At 38.5% G+C, this 13,099-nt stretch overlaps 1 protein-coding gene across 5 annotated transcripts in view; it reads left to right on the top strand.

The window, feature by feature from the left end:
- The window catches only part of PRLR (prolactin receptor), a 213,176-nt gene extending 213,173 nt beyond the window's left edge, over window positions 1–3 (top strand). For all 5 annotated transcript variants that reach the window (XM_069096125.1, XM_069096123.1, XM_069096122.1 and 2 more), the window contains one exon: window positions 1–3. This exon is cut by the window's left edge and continues 1,999 nt beyond it. The gene's annotated coding sequence lies outside the window, so the exon portion shown is untranslated.
- Window positions 4–13,099: the final 13,096 nt, after the last annotated feature.

Below are 13,099 nucleotides of genomic sequence, written 5' to 3'. Positions count from 1 at the left end.
GAAGGAAGGAAGGAAGGAAGGAAGGAAGGAAGGAAGGAAGGAAGGAAAGAAGGAAGGGAAGGAGGAAGGAAGGAAGGAAGGGAAGGAAGGAGGGGAAGAAAGGAAGGAAGGACTGAAGAATGGAAGGAAGGAAAAAGAAAGAAAGACAGAAAGAAGGAAAGAAAGACAGAAAGAAAGAAAGAAAGAAAGAAAGAAAGAAAGAAAGAAAGAAAGAAAGAAAGAAAGAAAGAAAGAAAGAAAGAAAGAAAGAAAGAAAGAAAGAAAGAAAGAAAGGAATTGGCAATGTTCACTTTAATTTAAAAGACAATCACAGAAGGATGCTATTTGATATGTTGCCTTACTGTATATAATACAAATTCTACTTTAATATACCCATGAGCTTAACAATGTATTTTTGAAGACTATTTTTCTATCACTACATGAAATAAAAGAAAATATTTTCTATCCTCCCAGTACAACTGTTTACATATTCAATAGGTACAGTATTTTCCACTCCAAAGTTATCATAAGAATTTAAAGTAGTTAGTAGTACATACAGACACCATTTCAAATACTGTACCAGAACAAGATCAGAGTTTAATGAAGAACAGGAATGTGTGTAATAGTGTAATAACAGGGGGTCATGAGCTGCCCTCGGCTCTTTTTGTCACCACGATACTTCTAAAGAAGTAAAGTGAAACAGATTTTAAGCACTCTCCCCAGATCAAAAAGCACATGCACCCAGAATTTTCAGCTTATACAGAGGATGTCCTGGGCAAGATGCCCTCCAATAGATGGGGCTTCCTAGAACAAATAAGTAGAAAAATCTAAGGAGTCAATTATTTGTTTCCTGGGTAAACAACAGAAAAGCAAGTTCATTTTTAATTCTTTGAGCTGAGGATCTCAAAGTCAAGTCAAGGTGCTGGCTCTCTCAGACTTGTAAAAGTCATGGACCTTACTATCCTATATTCCTCCCCTGGTCATCCCGGCATCTCCTATCCACCTCTTCACATGATGGTGGCACCTCTATGCATGTAAAAGCTGAATTTAGTCCACCAAGCCTTCTCTTAGCTGCTCAAGGGTAATCTACTGTAGGATAATTAAGGATACTCATCTCACAGAGCTGGAGTCCCCTCCAATTTTGCACTTAGAATGGGAAATATAATTCAGAGGCCTGCTCCATTATTCTCTGCAGAAGATAGTATATTAATGGTGCTTAAGGAAATGCTAAATAATCATTGATATGAGGTTATTCTCCCTCTACGTCAACTTCCCTGGAGTAAGGTAAGCACTTTGAAAGGTTTCATGAACTTATCCAGTTTCCTTAATTTACTACATGAAAACAATTTGGGGGGAGGGAGGGGAAAAAAGACCCATGATTTCATCAGTGCTAGAAATTACCTCCACTGATAGAATAGAAGATCAGCTGGGTGAGACACAAAAAGGAAACATCACATGGCTATGATGAGTCAGGTGAAGGCCTTAAAGCACATCTGTCTGATTCCAAGGTCAGCCCTCTATTTGCTATACCGTGTTCCCTCTAGCCTGAAAACAATAACCTGCCTCAAATTCTAAACTCCAGGGCGGAAAGAATCAAGTTCATTTGACCAATTTGCTTCAGTGCAGCAACACCATATACAAGTAGAAAGTTGATCAGAAATATTTGTTGACAGCATGAACTTTCAGAATAGTACCCCCTACTGACTTGAAAAAGGACCCAGGACTTTGGAGAATATCGTGGAGCTTCTTTTCCCCTGGAAGATGTTGCCTTATCCAGTACTAATCTGGATTAAACTTGTCCCATCCAAACTCATATTCTCAAAGTGAGGATACATTCTGCTACCAACTTTTTCAACAACTTAATTTGCATTATGACATGGGTATACCAGGGGTAGGGAACTTGTTGCCTTCAGGCCATATGTGGCCTTCTACGTTCTTGGATATGGCCTTTTGACTGAATTCAAGTTTTATAGAAAAATCCTTTTAAGGGGATTTGTACTGTGAAGTTTGGATTCAGTCAATGGGCCGCACTTCAGGACCTAGGGCCACATGTGGCCTTGAGACCACAGGTTCACCACCCCTGGATAATATATATCAGGGCTAAAGACCCAACTTGGGCTAGTGTCACTAAAAAGAAACATTAGGTAAGGCAGCAATTAGGGTCCAGTTTCCTCATTTTATCAACCATAATCATTTTTTTAAAAAGCTTTTTACTCATATTTTAGCAGAGACCAGGACTCTGTATATAGTCCAATGATGATCATTAAAATCATGGCATAGCATTATACTTAAATTAACTAATTAATTATTCTCCATTAAACAACTATAAACAGGACCCTAAAGAATATGTCAACTAATTGTTATTTCCACTTTATGTCATTAGCTCCTGATGGTCTTCAGCTATGACAGATATGTATGCCATGTTACATGTATGTGAACATCCACACATATATATTCTAAGTGCCATGAATATGTGTATTTATAGGGAGAAATTTGAGAGAGGGAAAACGAAACACTGAAAAGGGGTGATCTTACCTTAGGTTAAACAATGACATTCTCCACCAAAGTCACCAGATGCAAATTTCTTATTTTAGTTAGTTAATAGATATTTACTAAGAGCCTACTATGTGCCAGGTACTGTGACAAACATTGGGGATATAAAGAAAGGCAATATAGAATCTCTGCTCTCAAGAAGTTGACAGTATGGGTGTGGCTAGGAGGTGCAGTGAAAAGAGCACCAGCCCTGGAGTCAGGAGGACCTGGATTCAAATCCCACCTCAGACACTTAACACTTACTAGCCGTGTGACCTTGGGCAAGCCACTTAACCCCAATTGCCCTGCCCTCCCCCCTCCAAAAAGAAAAAAAAAGCTGACAGTCTAATACAGGAAACAACATGCAAATGACTATGTAAAAACATGTTGTCTATAGGATAAATTGGAGATGATCTACAGAAGGAAGGCACTCAAATTAAGAGGTCTGAAAAAGGCATATTTTTTTAAGCTGGGACTTAAAGGAAGCCAGGAAAGCTAGGAAATAGAAATGGGGAAGGAGAGCATTCCAGGAGGATAGCTAGTGAAAATACCCAGAGTTCAAAATAAAGAAAGAAAGGAAAGAAAATGCCCAGAGTCTGGAGGTGAAGGTCTTGTGTGAGGAATAGCTAAGAGGTTTCTTCTGACTTCTGTTGGCTTGCCACAGATCATGAGTCAGAATTTCAAAATTGACTTAACAGAGCCCTCTGCTCTACAGGAGAAAAGGTCACTTTTTTTTTCAAAATACTTCCCATGTTGCACTCTCAAGCTTCAATGTCTCATTACAAACAAAATACCACATATTACCAATGAATACTTCATTGGGAGCTCATGCAAACACTTCCAAGTTGCAGTTTGTTTCTACGAAATAGAGAAGAAAATATAGGATTGGAAGGTGTACATGGGACAGCGGCAAGAGCCCTATACTTGGAGTTACATGATTTCCCACTTGACCATTTATGTCACATAGGACTTTGGCAAATTATTTCACCTTTCTGGGTCTTATTTTCCTCATCTGTAAAATAAGGAGTTTGGACTAGATAACCTCCAAAGGTTCCTTCTAGCTCTAAAGTCTATGGTCTTTTGAAAACTTTGGTATGAGCACAAACTGTTCCCAAGATTCTATTCTCCCAAGTGCCTAATTCCCTTCCTAATAGTAAATCATGTCCTGAAGGATACAGTCACGATTTCAGGTCACTTGCTGATTATTTACTCTGCACTATCCTTTGTTTCTGATGGGAAATACCTCTGCCCATAAAGCTTGGCAAAATAAAAGACTCATTTAAGAGAATTAACTGCCCTGAGCATCTGCTTTCTGGGAGATGACTGAGCCCACAGAGAGAATCTGGTTGGCACTCTTTCTCCAAGATACCAGGATCTATCTGTCCATCATTTATCATAAGGTCCTACCTTTTGAAAGTTTCAGATCTACTTATATATGACAAGGATGGGACTGATATGTGCACCATTGATAAAGTGCCTTTTTTCTTTCTTTTTAAGAACTATTGGAGGTGTGTAGAGAAAAGGGTAAAGATGGAAAATGGAATTTACCTTAAATATATTTAACTATTTATAGAAACCTTTGGAAGTAAAGGGAAAGGAGCCAGAAAATAGAGGGGGACAGAGAATTAGCCAGAATGACTGAAAATCATTAAGGTTAAAAGACATCCCGCAACTTCTGTAGGAGTTTCCAGTTGATTAAATAATTCTAGGTACTGTGGAGATTTTCTGAGGAATATACCACTTTCCACTGTGTTTTAAGGAATTATTTCTGGATTTAATTTATCTTCCTTGAGATGAGGCTCAAACTCTGTGGTTCAACGTGAAAGTTGTGGTGCACTTTGGAATGGACTTGAATAGAGCACTTTGGCCTGAATGGAAAGGGTATTATATACTCAGAATTTTTTGTACTGCCATTCATATGCAAATTATTTCTCCATTATTCCCCCTTCCCTTTTCCCAAAGAAGAGATATACTTGATGAGAGCCTTATGACTCAATGAACCTGTAATCAGAGCCAGGATTGGAACCCAATCCCTCTGACTCCAAATCCAGCACTCTTTTCAATGCATCATGCTTCTTCCTTTGCTGAAGCATAGCAATGGAGTGCCAGAGGTTGCAAAATATAGTTTAGAAAGTGAACTTAATTGAAAATGAAGAACCCTCAATTTAACACTTACTAGCTGTGTGTTTGGACAAGTCATGATCCCTCCCTGGGCCTCAGTTACCTCCCCTGTAAAATGAGGAGGATTGGTCTAAGCCATCAGAGAGGCTCCTTTTGACTCTATTATTCCACACTTCTTTAAGCTTAGCAAGGTGCAGAGCAAGAAATGAGGGCATTTGCCAATATCTCCTTAGTCAAGAGTGCTTAGTGTCTGAAACACAACAGGAGACAGGAAACATGGAAGACTTAAGAAACCATTTTCCAGAGTCATATTGGTGTAAACTATTTAGGGAGCTTTCAGCTTATTCTCTTTCTTTGCTCTGTTCTCTCCCATGCTTAAATTGATCCTTTGGAGTAAAAAAGGTGCTCCTGCAGGGTATCAAGAAGCCTAAGAGAGTTAATGAGCCTCCTGTATCCAACTGTCTCCTACTAAATGACTGGCCCTATGGAGAAATGAACCACTGGTTAACTTGGCCTCACCAATCACAACAGTCACCAGTTAGTCTAGATTAAGTGTCACAAACACATGCTGAGAGTTCTTAGCCCATCATTTGTTCCCTTCTTCTAAGGCTCACTAGAAATCTAAGATATAAGAGTGATTAAAAAAGGGTAAGAAATCTTTACTAAAAGGCTAAAAATACAGAATCCCTGCCTCAAGGCTTCTGACCTAACAAAGAATTTTACTTTTAATTCTATCATGAATACATTCAGTGAGAATTGGCATCAAGATTAGGCTCCTAGTAATACGGGAATTTGTGGTGTCACCATTCTCTATGATAGAGCCTGGTCTACGCAAAAAGACCAGGCTACCACTACTCATCTCACACTTTTCCAAGTCAAGCAGGAGTTTCCTCTTCTCAACAAATCAATGAGTTAAGGGGGAACAACTGCTAGAATAATGAAAAGCTGATTTTTTGTCTGGAACACTCACAGCATCTATTTCAACAAAGAGAATGTGAGCTATAAGATATTTGCCATGGTGAGATTGGCATCTTCCAGTATTCCACAGAGTGGGCTTATGTTACACAGATTTGCCCATTAGGTTCAAGTTTGATAGGACAAATGTTGTCCACATCTAGTCAATCCTAGTACATTTTCTAAATTTGTGTGAAAGGAAGATGTTTCTATGGACATCCTCTTCTTTGATTCAAACCCTGATTCAAGGTAAAGAACATCTCTACGTGTAGTAAATGGAAAAATGATAAATGTTTGCAGGGAGTGTTCATTTATGCTAATCAATAAACAGCTTATCATTTCAAATTCATTTTCTACCTGCTGTAAAGTTATAAACTCTATAGCACTGCTTCTACACACTTCAGTTTCTGAAAGTGTGATATAAGCAGATCCAGAAAAAAAAACAAACTTCCGCCTTTATAAACTGTTCAAAATATATTCTGTGAGGCTTTTTTTCTGTGTAACATCCACAAGAACCTGAAATAACAATTTTTAATCACATTTAATCTGAAAAATCTAAAAGACAAAAATACCTCTGAAAAGAATGGTAATTTGTTTTATAAGATACATTAAAAACAACTTTAAATGTTTTAAAGGAACTACCTCCCCTTTGTCCTAATGTCTTTATTTCTGATTAAGCTGCTTACATTAGGCATTGAAAGGTAATATTTTTGACTTTGACTTTTCTTAGTGATGTATTTGCTGTGTTTGCTGTATATAATTCCTGGCTTAAAAACAATCACAGTATATAAGATTTAAATTGCTTTAAGTGGTCCCAAGTCGTGGATGTCATTAAAATGTTGCCACCTTTTTCTTGCCCAGCTCATCTCAAAACAGGGCAGAAACTAATCATTTAATAACTGTATCAAGCTAATCATCTATAGGTTCCAATATCAAAGTGTTTGTGTGTATTTAGAGCAAATCTGCAATAAAGAAAACCTAATCATCATATATTTCTGTTGAAACAGTGAATGTAGTAAATGTTTTTATTTTGTCTATAACAATTGAAAATGCAATTGTATCACTGATTTTTAATTATTGCTTAATTGTTTCAAGTATAATCCAGCAATTGTTTAAAAACTAATGTAGCTTTGCTTTTCTGGCCTCTGATGATATGTAGACATTGTTCACGTTATGAGGTCCTGCTTCTGTACTGATCATTCATTTGAAACAATTTAAGAGTCTTATGTGGAAACCAAAGCAACCTAGAACCAGCTTGTTGGATAATGCATGTCCTCTGTGAAGCCATATTGAAATGAAGAATATGTAATAGCATAATGTTCCATGTTTTCAAAGCTACCACTTACTACCTCTACTTTCTTTTTTGTTTCCCCAGAAAATGTCAAGCACTGGCCTCCTGTGTTCAGTAGCAAATTAGAATGAACTATTGCGATAGCTTGGTCCTCTTTTTGTAATGCACAAATGTCCTTTCCAACTCACTACTTACAGTTTGACGTTGTGATGACAAAAGGCTTGCCAACTGATGAGGGCAGGAAGGAAAATATGGTGGTTCTGTAGACTTAGAAAAAAATAATTGGGGGTAAAACTCATTAGGGTCACCTTAGTTATTGATTATTAAGCCATGGTGTTACTTCAATATTGCCTACATGTTGAGTTTCATTTATTTAGAAAAGTGGGCTTCTCCTTTATAATCATTAATTGTGAATAGTTTTCCTTTTTTATCCTTTTAACACCTCTGGAGAACTTCTAGTCCCAAGACTAATCATCTACAGGCCTCTGATTTTACATTCCATATTTAAATATACAAAGGTCTAGCCAGAATATGTATGCTTTCTCCTCCCCATCTCCCCATTCACCACATTTCATTTATGAGCAGGCTTAATGTGGCCTTCTCCAATTTGGAGCCATTACAAGAACATAGAGATCATTTATCATCATTATTTTTTTTTCACCGATTATTTGACCACCCAAAATATGGTAATAACTGCAAAGGAAATAAACAAAAAAAAATAAAATAAATCACTCTTGATTACAGAAGAACTCTATTTTCCTCAACTTAACATCTCTTGGCAACATAGAGTGAAGATAGAATAACTGGTAACTCCCCAAATCTTCAACCCAATGACTACCTGAAGATATTTCTGAGGACAGAGAGTATAGATTTCCCCCAGTATTCTCATAAGTCTCCCTCTTCTCCCCATTATTTTTCTAAAGGAAGGTGCTAAAGAAAAATAAAGGTGTGATACCTAGCTTGTTAAGGTCTTTTTTGGTGCATGTGTGTATGTGTGTATGTGCGTGTGTGTACTTAAAACCAGGAACAAAGGCTAAAAAAGGAAAAGAATTCATTTGGACAATATAGCACCTCCATAGTATTCACTTGCTGCTCTCTGCTAAAATATTGCCTTGCCAATTTGTAGATCTATTCTAAGTACCTACTAAAAGGTCTAATCTTCTTACTTTTGAGGGTTGTTAATGTTAAACTCCCTTTACCACCCTTTGATTTGCTTATTATAGACATGGGTCCTGAAAACAGGCTGATAGGCTTGGCCCACAAATCCTGGTTGGCCTGCTTTTAATTTTCAATCTTTTCATCTCATATAGAATCAGAAAACTTTCTTGCATGAATACAACTGGCTGAAGCTTTGTCTCCCTCAAAGGAATTCTGATCCTCAATGCTTACCCTTTTGCTTTAAGCTTCACACCTGTCTTTCTGGGCTCCCATCTTTCTAATATTGTAATATTTGTAATTCCACTGACAAATCACGAGTGATGGATGATCAGCAGCTCAGTCACCTAGATTATGGCATACAATCTCCTAAAAAGAATGACCTGTCGCCATCTTGCCAAGAGCCTACTTGAAACTTTGTCCAAACCAAGCTCTCCAAATCTTATGACTGGAGTTCCTCTCAATTCATTTCTTTCTATAAGGATACCCCAAACCTTTTTTGTGAGGTTGAGTTATATTTTTCCTTACCCTGAAGACTTGAAATCACCCAGGGACCGAGATCAAGGAGGGAGGCGAAAGTGTGACAGGAGGTATACGGATAGCAAAGGCCATGCAACAGGTAGGAGACAAGGCCAAAGGTGGGAAACAAGCAGAGGTGAAGGAAAGTGAAAGAGTAGGAAGCATTGTTTGAAAAGGTCAGAGCAAGGGAGAAACTGTTACTATGAATTGCACTCCCCTGTCCCGTAGGAATCACAGCAAACAGTAAGGTTTGGGGAGGCGTGACAAGAAAAAAAAAACAGTTTAGAGACCCACTAGCCTTAGAAAGGCTTCAATAACTACTAATCAATCCAAAATGCACTCGTTGGAAAGCCCTTGCCCTAGGTAGTATACTCCTGCGAGTTACAGTGGACATTCCTAAGTATAACTTGGAATTCCGACTGACTTTTGCCAACAGTGATCTGTCCCACCCTTATCTGCTGATACAAAATGTTGTGTTCTTTTTTTTTCTTTTTCAATCAAGTTGCATTTGGAGGGGGCGGGGGGAAATGTGCTAACATACCGACTTGAAGCACAGACAATTTTTTATGAGTGAGACACATTTTTTATGAAAAGGCTAGGGGATGTCAGTCAAATATATATATATATATATATATATATATATATATATATATATGTACATTGGTTGGTTAACACTGGATAAGAAAATGGATGCTCAGGAATATTTATTACTGTATTTATAAATGTGTTTGAAAAGAAATTGTTTATGCCACAGTTATATTTTTAAAGTGACACATCTGCTCCATTTAAATTATTAAGATAATAGCGGTAGCTTTAATGACATTTGTCAATAGTCTTATTCACATGATCAATATTGTTCCTTGATGATGTAACAATGTAACAATGCATTTTCCAATCCTTTTCCAGTGCAGCTGCTTTTGCAATGGTAGCAATGCTTAGTTGAATTGATTTAATAAATTATTTCCTGGGCAAAGTTTTTTTCAGAAGAGTTTTGTTTTCTTGGGGTTTTGCCTATTGCAAAATCTGATGTTGTGTTGCTGTTTATTCCTCAACTAGCTTATTAGAACATATATCTTAAACAGTATTTTAAAAACTTGATATTCTAAGCATCTTTGAAAAAGAAATACATAAATCAGGTCAGGTTAAGTGATCAAGTATTTATTAAGCAACTACTATGTGCCAAGTCCTTGTAGGCATTGCTGGGGATAAAAGGAAAACATTCCCTGCCCTCAAGGAGCTCACATTTGAAAGGCGAAGGCAAAATACAAACAACTATGTACAAACCAGACATATACAGGACGAATGGAGGATAACATCACAAGGATGCCACTGGGATCAAGGGGAGCCAAGGAAGGCTTCTTGCAGGAGGTGGGAGTTTAGCTGCAATTTGAAGGAGTCTGAGAAGGTGAGGAGAAAAAGACCAAGAGTACTTTTCAGGAACAGGTGACAGAGACTGAACATGCGCAGAGTCAGGAGACAGAGCATCTTGTGAAAGAAACAGCAAAGGGGGGACATCATTGCATCACAAAGTAGTACACAGAGAGGAGGAAGTATAAGAAGACTAGAAAGGTGGCTACAAAGGGCTTTAAAATCCCAGAAGGTTTCCTATTTGATCTTGAATGTAATAGCCACTGAAATTGCTGAATAAGAGACTGTTCAGTCAGACCTAAGCTTTAGGGGGATCAACTGGAGATCTGAGTGGAGGATGCAGTGGAATGGGGAGAGCCTTGAGGCACAGAGAGTAACTAGGAGGATGCTGTAAAGTCCAGGCATGAGGTGATGAGAACTTGTACCTCAAAGCAGGGTCAGAGGGAGAAGGAGGGGTCATATGAGAGCAAGTGAAAGAGTAAGAGACAGACAGACAGACAGAGACAGAGAGACAAAGAAGAAAAAGAGAGACATGGTTAGAAGGTAGAAGGAATACTATTTAATAACTGATTAGATAAGGGAGGGTGAGAGACAGTGAGTAATCCAGGGGTTCACCTAAGTTTCAAACCTAGATGACTGGGAAGAATGGCAATGCCCTCAACAGTAATAGAGAAGTTAGGAAGAGGGGAGGGCAGAAAGAGGGGGTGTATACAAGAGATATGTTGAAGATAGGACTGACTGAACTTAGCAATAGATTACATAGGGAAGTTGAGAAAGAAAGGTGTTGAGATTGACAACTAAGTTGCAAACCTGGATGAGTTGGGAGAATGGTGATGCCCTCAGCAGTAATAAGGAAATTAGGATGAAGAGATAATAAGTCTGTTTTGGACATGTTGAGTTTAAGGTATCTACATACTTACATGTGCCATACATATGCCATTTGTGATGTGGAACACAGCCAAAGCACTAACTTCTTGGATATTCCTTGCTTCCAATTTTAATGTTTCCTTGATTTTATTTCTACATTTATCCTAACTCCAAGATCTCCTCCTGCTTTTCAAAATTCAAAAGCAGTTTACCTAGCTGACCTTTGACACAGCCAATCTCTTTCTCCTTCCCACTCATCATCCTGGCTTTCCATTTGCCATAACCAAATCCTCATCAGCCACAGATTCTCAGAGGCCAAATAGTCCACCTCATGCCTGAATCACAGTCTCCTCTACAATTTAAGTGCCTAGTAGTCATCCAAGTTTTTCTTAAAGATATCAAAATACTTATGAGACATGGCTATGTTCCACCCTTTCTCAGCCTCATCTCTCTGGATGAATTGAAGGGGAAATTCCCTAGCCTAAAATCCTAGGCAGTCACCTTTTGAAATCCCCACTACAGTACTCAGTGATAAATGTTGGATGTTCCTCTGTTTGCTCTCCATTTTTATAACTCTTCTTCCTTAAACTTAAAAACTGTATGTAGAGGCAGTGAAGTAATCCAATGGATAGAGCACTGGCCCTGGAATCCGGAGGCCCTGAGTTCAAATCTGGCCTCAGACACTTGACACTAGCTATATGAGCCTGAGCAAGTCACCTAACACCAACTGAGTCACAAAAAGACTACATGTAAAAGTTAAATTGTCTTCTTTTGTTGTTGTTTTGTTTTGCTTTAGATACATTCAAAAACATTTACTTAGTGCCTACAATGCACAAGGTGTCAAGATGAACACTGAGGGAGTGGTATGCAAAGATGAATTAGGACAAGAGCTTACATTTATAGAATACTTTACCCATAAAATTTTCACTTACATTGTCTCACTGAGTTCTCACAAAACCCTTCGATAAGAAGTGCATTTTATAATTCCCTTTTTGCAGAGGCTCAGTTAAGACCACTTCTCTTTTCTCTCTGACACACACTTGGTCCCTGACCTTCAAAGAATTTATGAATCCAGTGCTTCCAAGAATCCTAATTCCATTGGGAGGGGAGAGGAAAGGAGCAGGGAGGGAAAGCAATCTCTTCCCCACCAATGCAGATTGGAACTCCTCTGTATCTTGAGTCACTGTGGCCAAAAATCTCATCACACTGTCGCAAACTTGGTGATGAACCTCTTTGAGCACCTCCTCTATGCCTCCACATGTAAGCCTACAGTCCACTGCTGGTCCTGGACTGAAGCCTGTCCAGTTTGGCCAGAGTTGGTGCTCCTTCGGCAACACCTTCAAAAACCCAACATCACCTCCATGCTATGTGAAGCATCAGAACAAGGAATCTAGTCAAAGGGCTGGGGGTGGGAATGCTAACAATAACAACATTTATATAGTACCTACTATGTGCCAGTCTTTGTGCTAAGTGCTTTACAAATATTATCTCCTTTGATCCTCAGAATGGCCTTGAGAAATAGGTGCTATTATTATCCCCATTTTATAATTGAGAAAGCTGATGCAAATAGAAATTAAATGATTTACCAAGATCACACAGCTAGTAAACATCTGAGTGTGGATTTGAACTCATATCCTCCTGACACTAGGCCTGGCACTCTACCCACTGAGCCACCTAGCTATTTTTAAAATAATATATATTTTTAAACTAGTACATTCAACTCAACAATTCAGTATATGCTATCTATTATGTACAGGGCGCATGGGTGAATGTACAGAAAGGGATAAAAATGAGTGATACATCCTTCCGTAATTCTCCCTTTTTCAAATCTGAATAAGGATGAAGTAGTTCAAATAAATCAAGCTTTAGGTTTGTAACTTGTAACACCAATGCAATACCCATAGCAGCTGCTATAAACAGGCATACGTATTCCCAGGGTTTGTTCACAAAATATAATAAACCCTCCTCCTCCAAGACAAAACCAAAGTATTTATTTGGAACGTTGTATTAGGATACCAAAAACAAGGTTTCGTAAGATACTTCTCACCAATCCAGGGAGTGCCGACATCGCAAATGGTCCCTCTGTCAATCCTCCCCACAAGCAAGTTCCCCTAGGTAAATTCTCTCCATCTTCTTCCCCCTCAGCCAGTGTCTCTCTCCACCCACACCTCTCCCTCCAAGCAATACAATATATATACTGTTTCCAATCAAAAACTTGATTGGCTTAGTGCTGAGAAGCCTGGAAATCTGCACATTAAGTGCAAGGTGTGGGGATCCCTGTGGGTCAGGGCTCCATGTGATGCCTGTTAATGA

The sequence above is a fragment of the Petaurus breviceps genome, unplaced genomic scaffold (genome assembly GCF_028583685.1).
Source record: "Petaurus breviceps papuanus isolate PSGF00001 unplaced genomic scaffold, PetGlider_PUasm1.0 229, whole genome shotgun sequence".
NCBI classification, from domain to species: Eukaryota; Metazoa; Chordata; class Mammalia; order Diprotodontia; family Petauridae; genus Petaurus; species Petaurus breviceps.
Note: the sequence above shows the minus strand (reverse complement) of the source record. Positions and strands in the feature narration are given on the sequence as shown.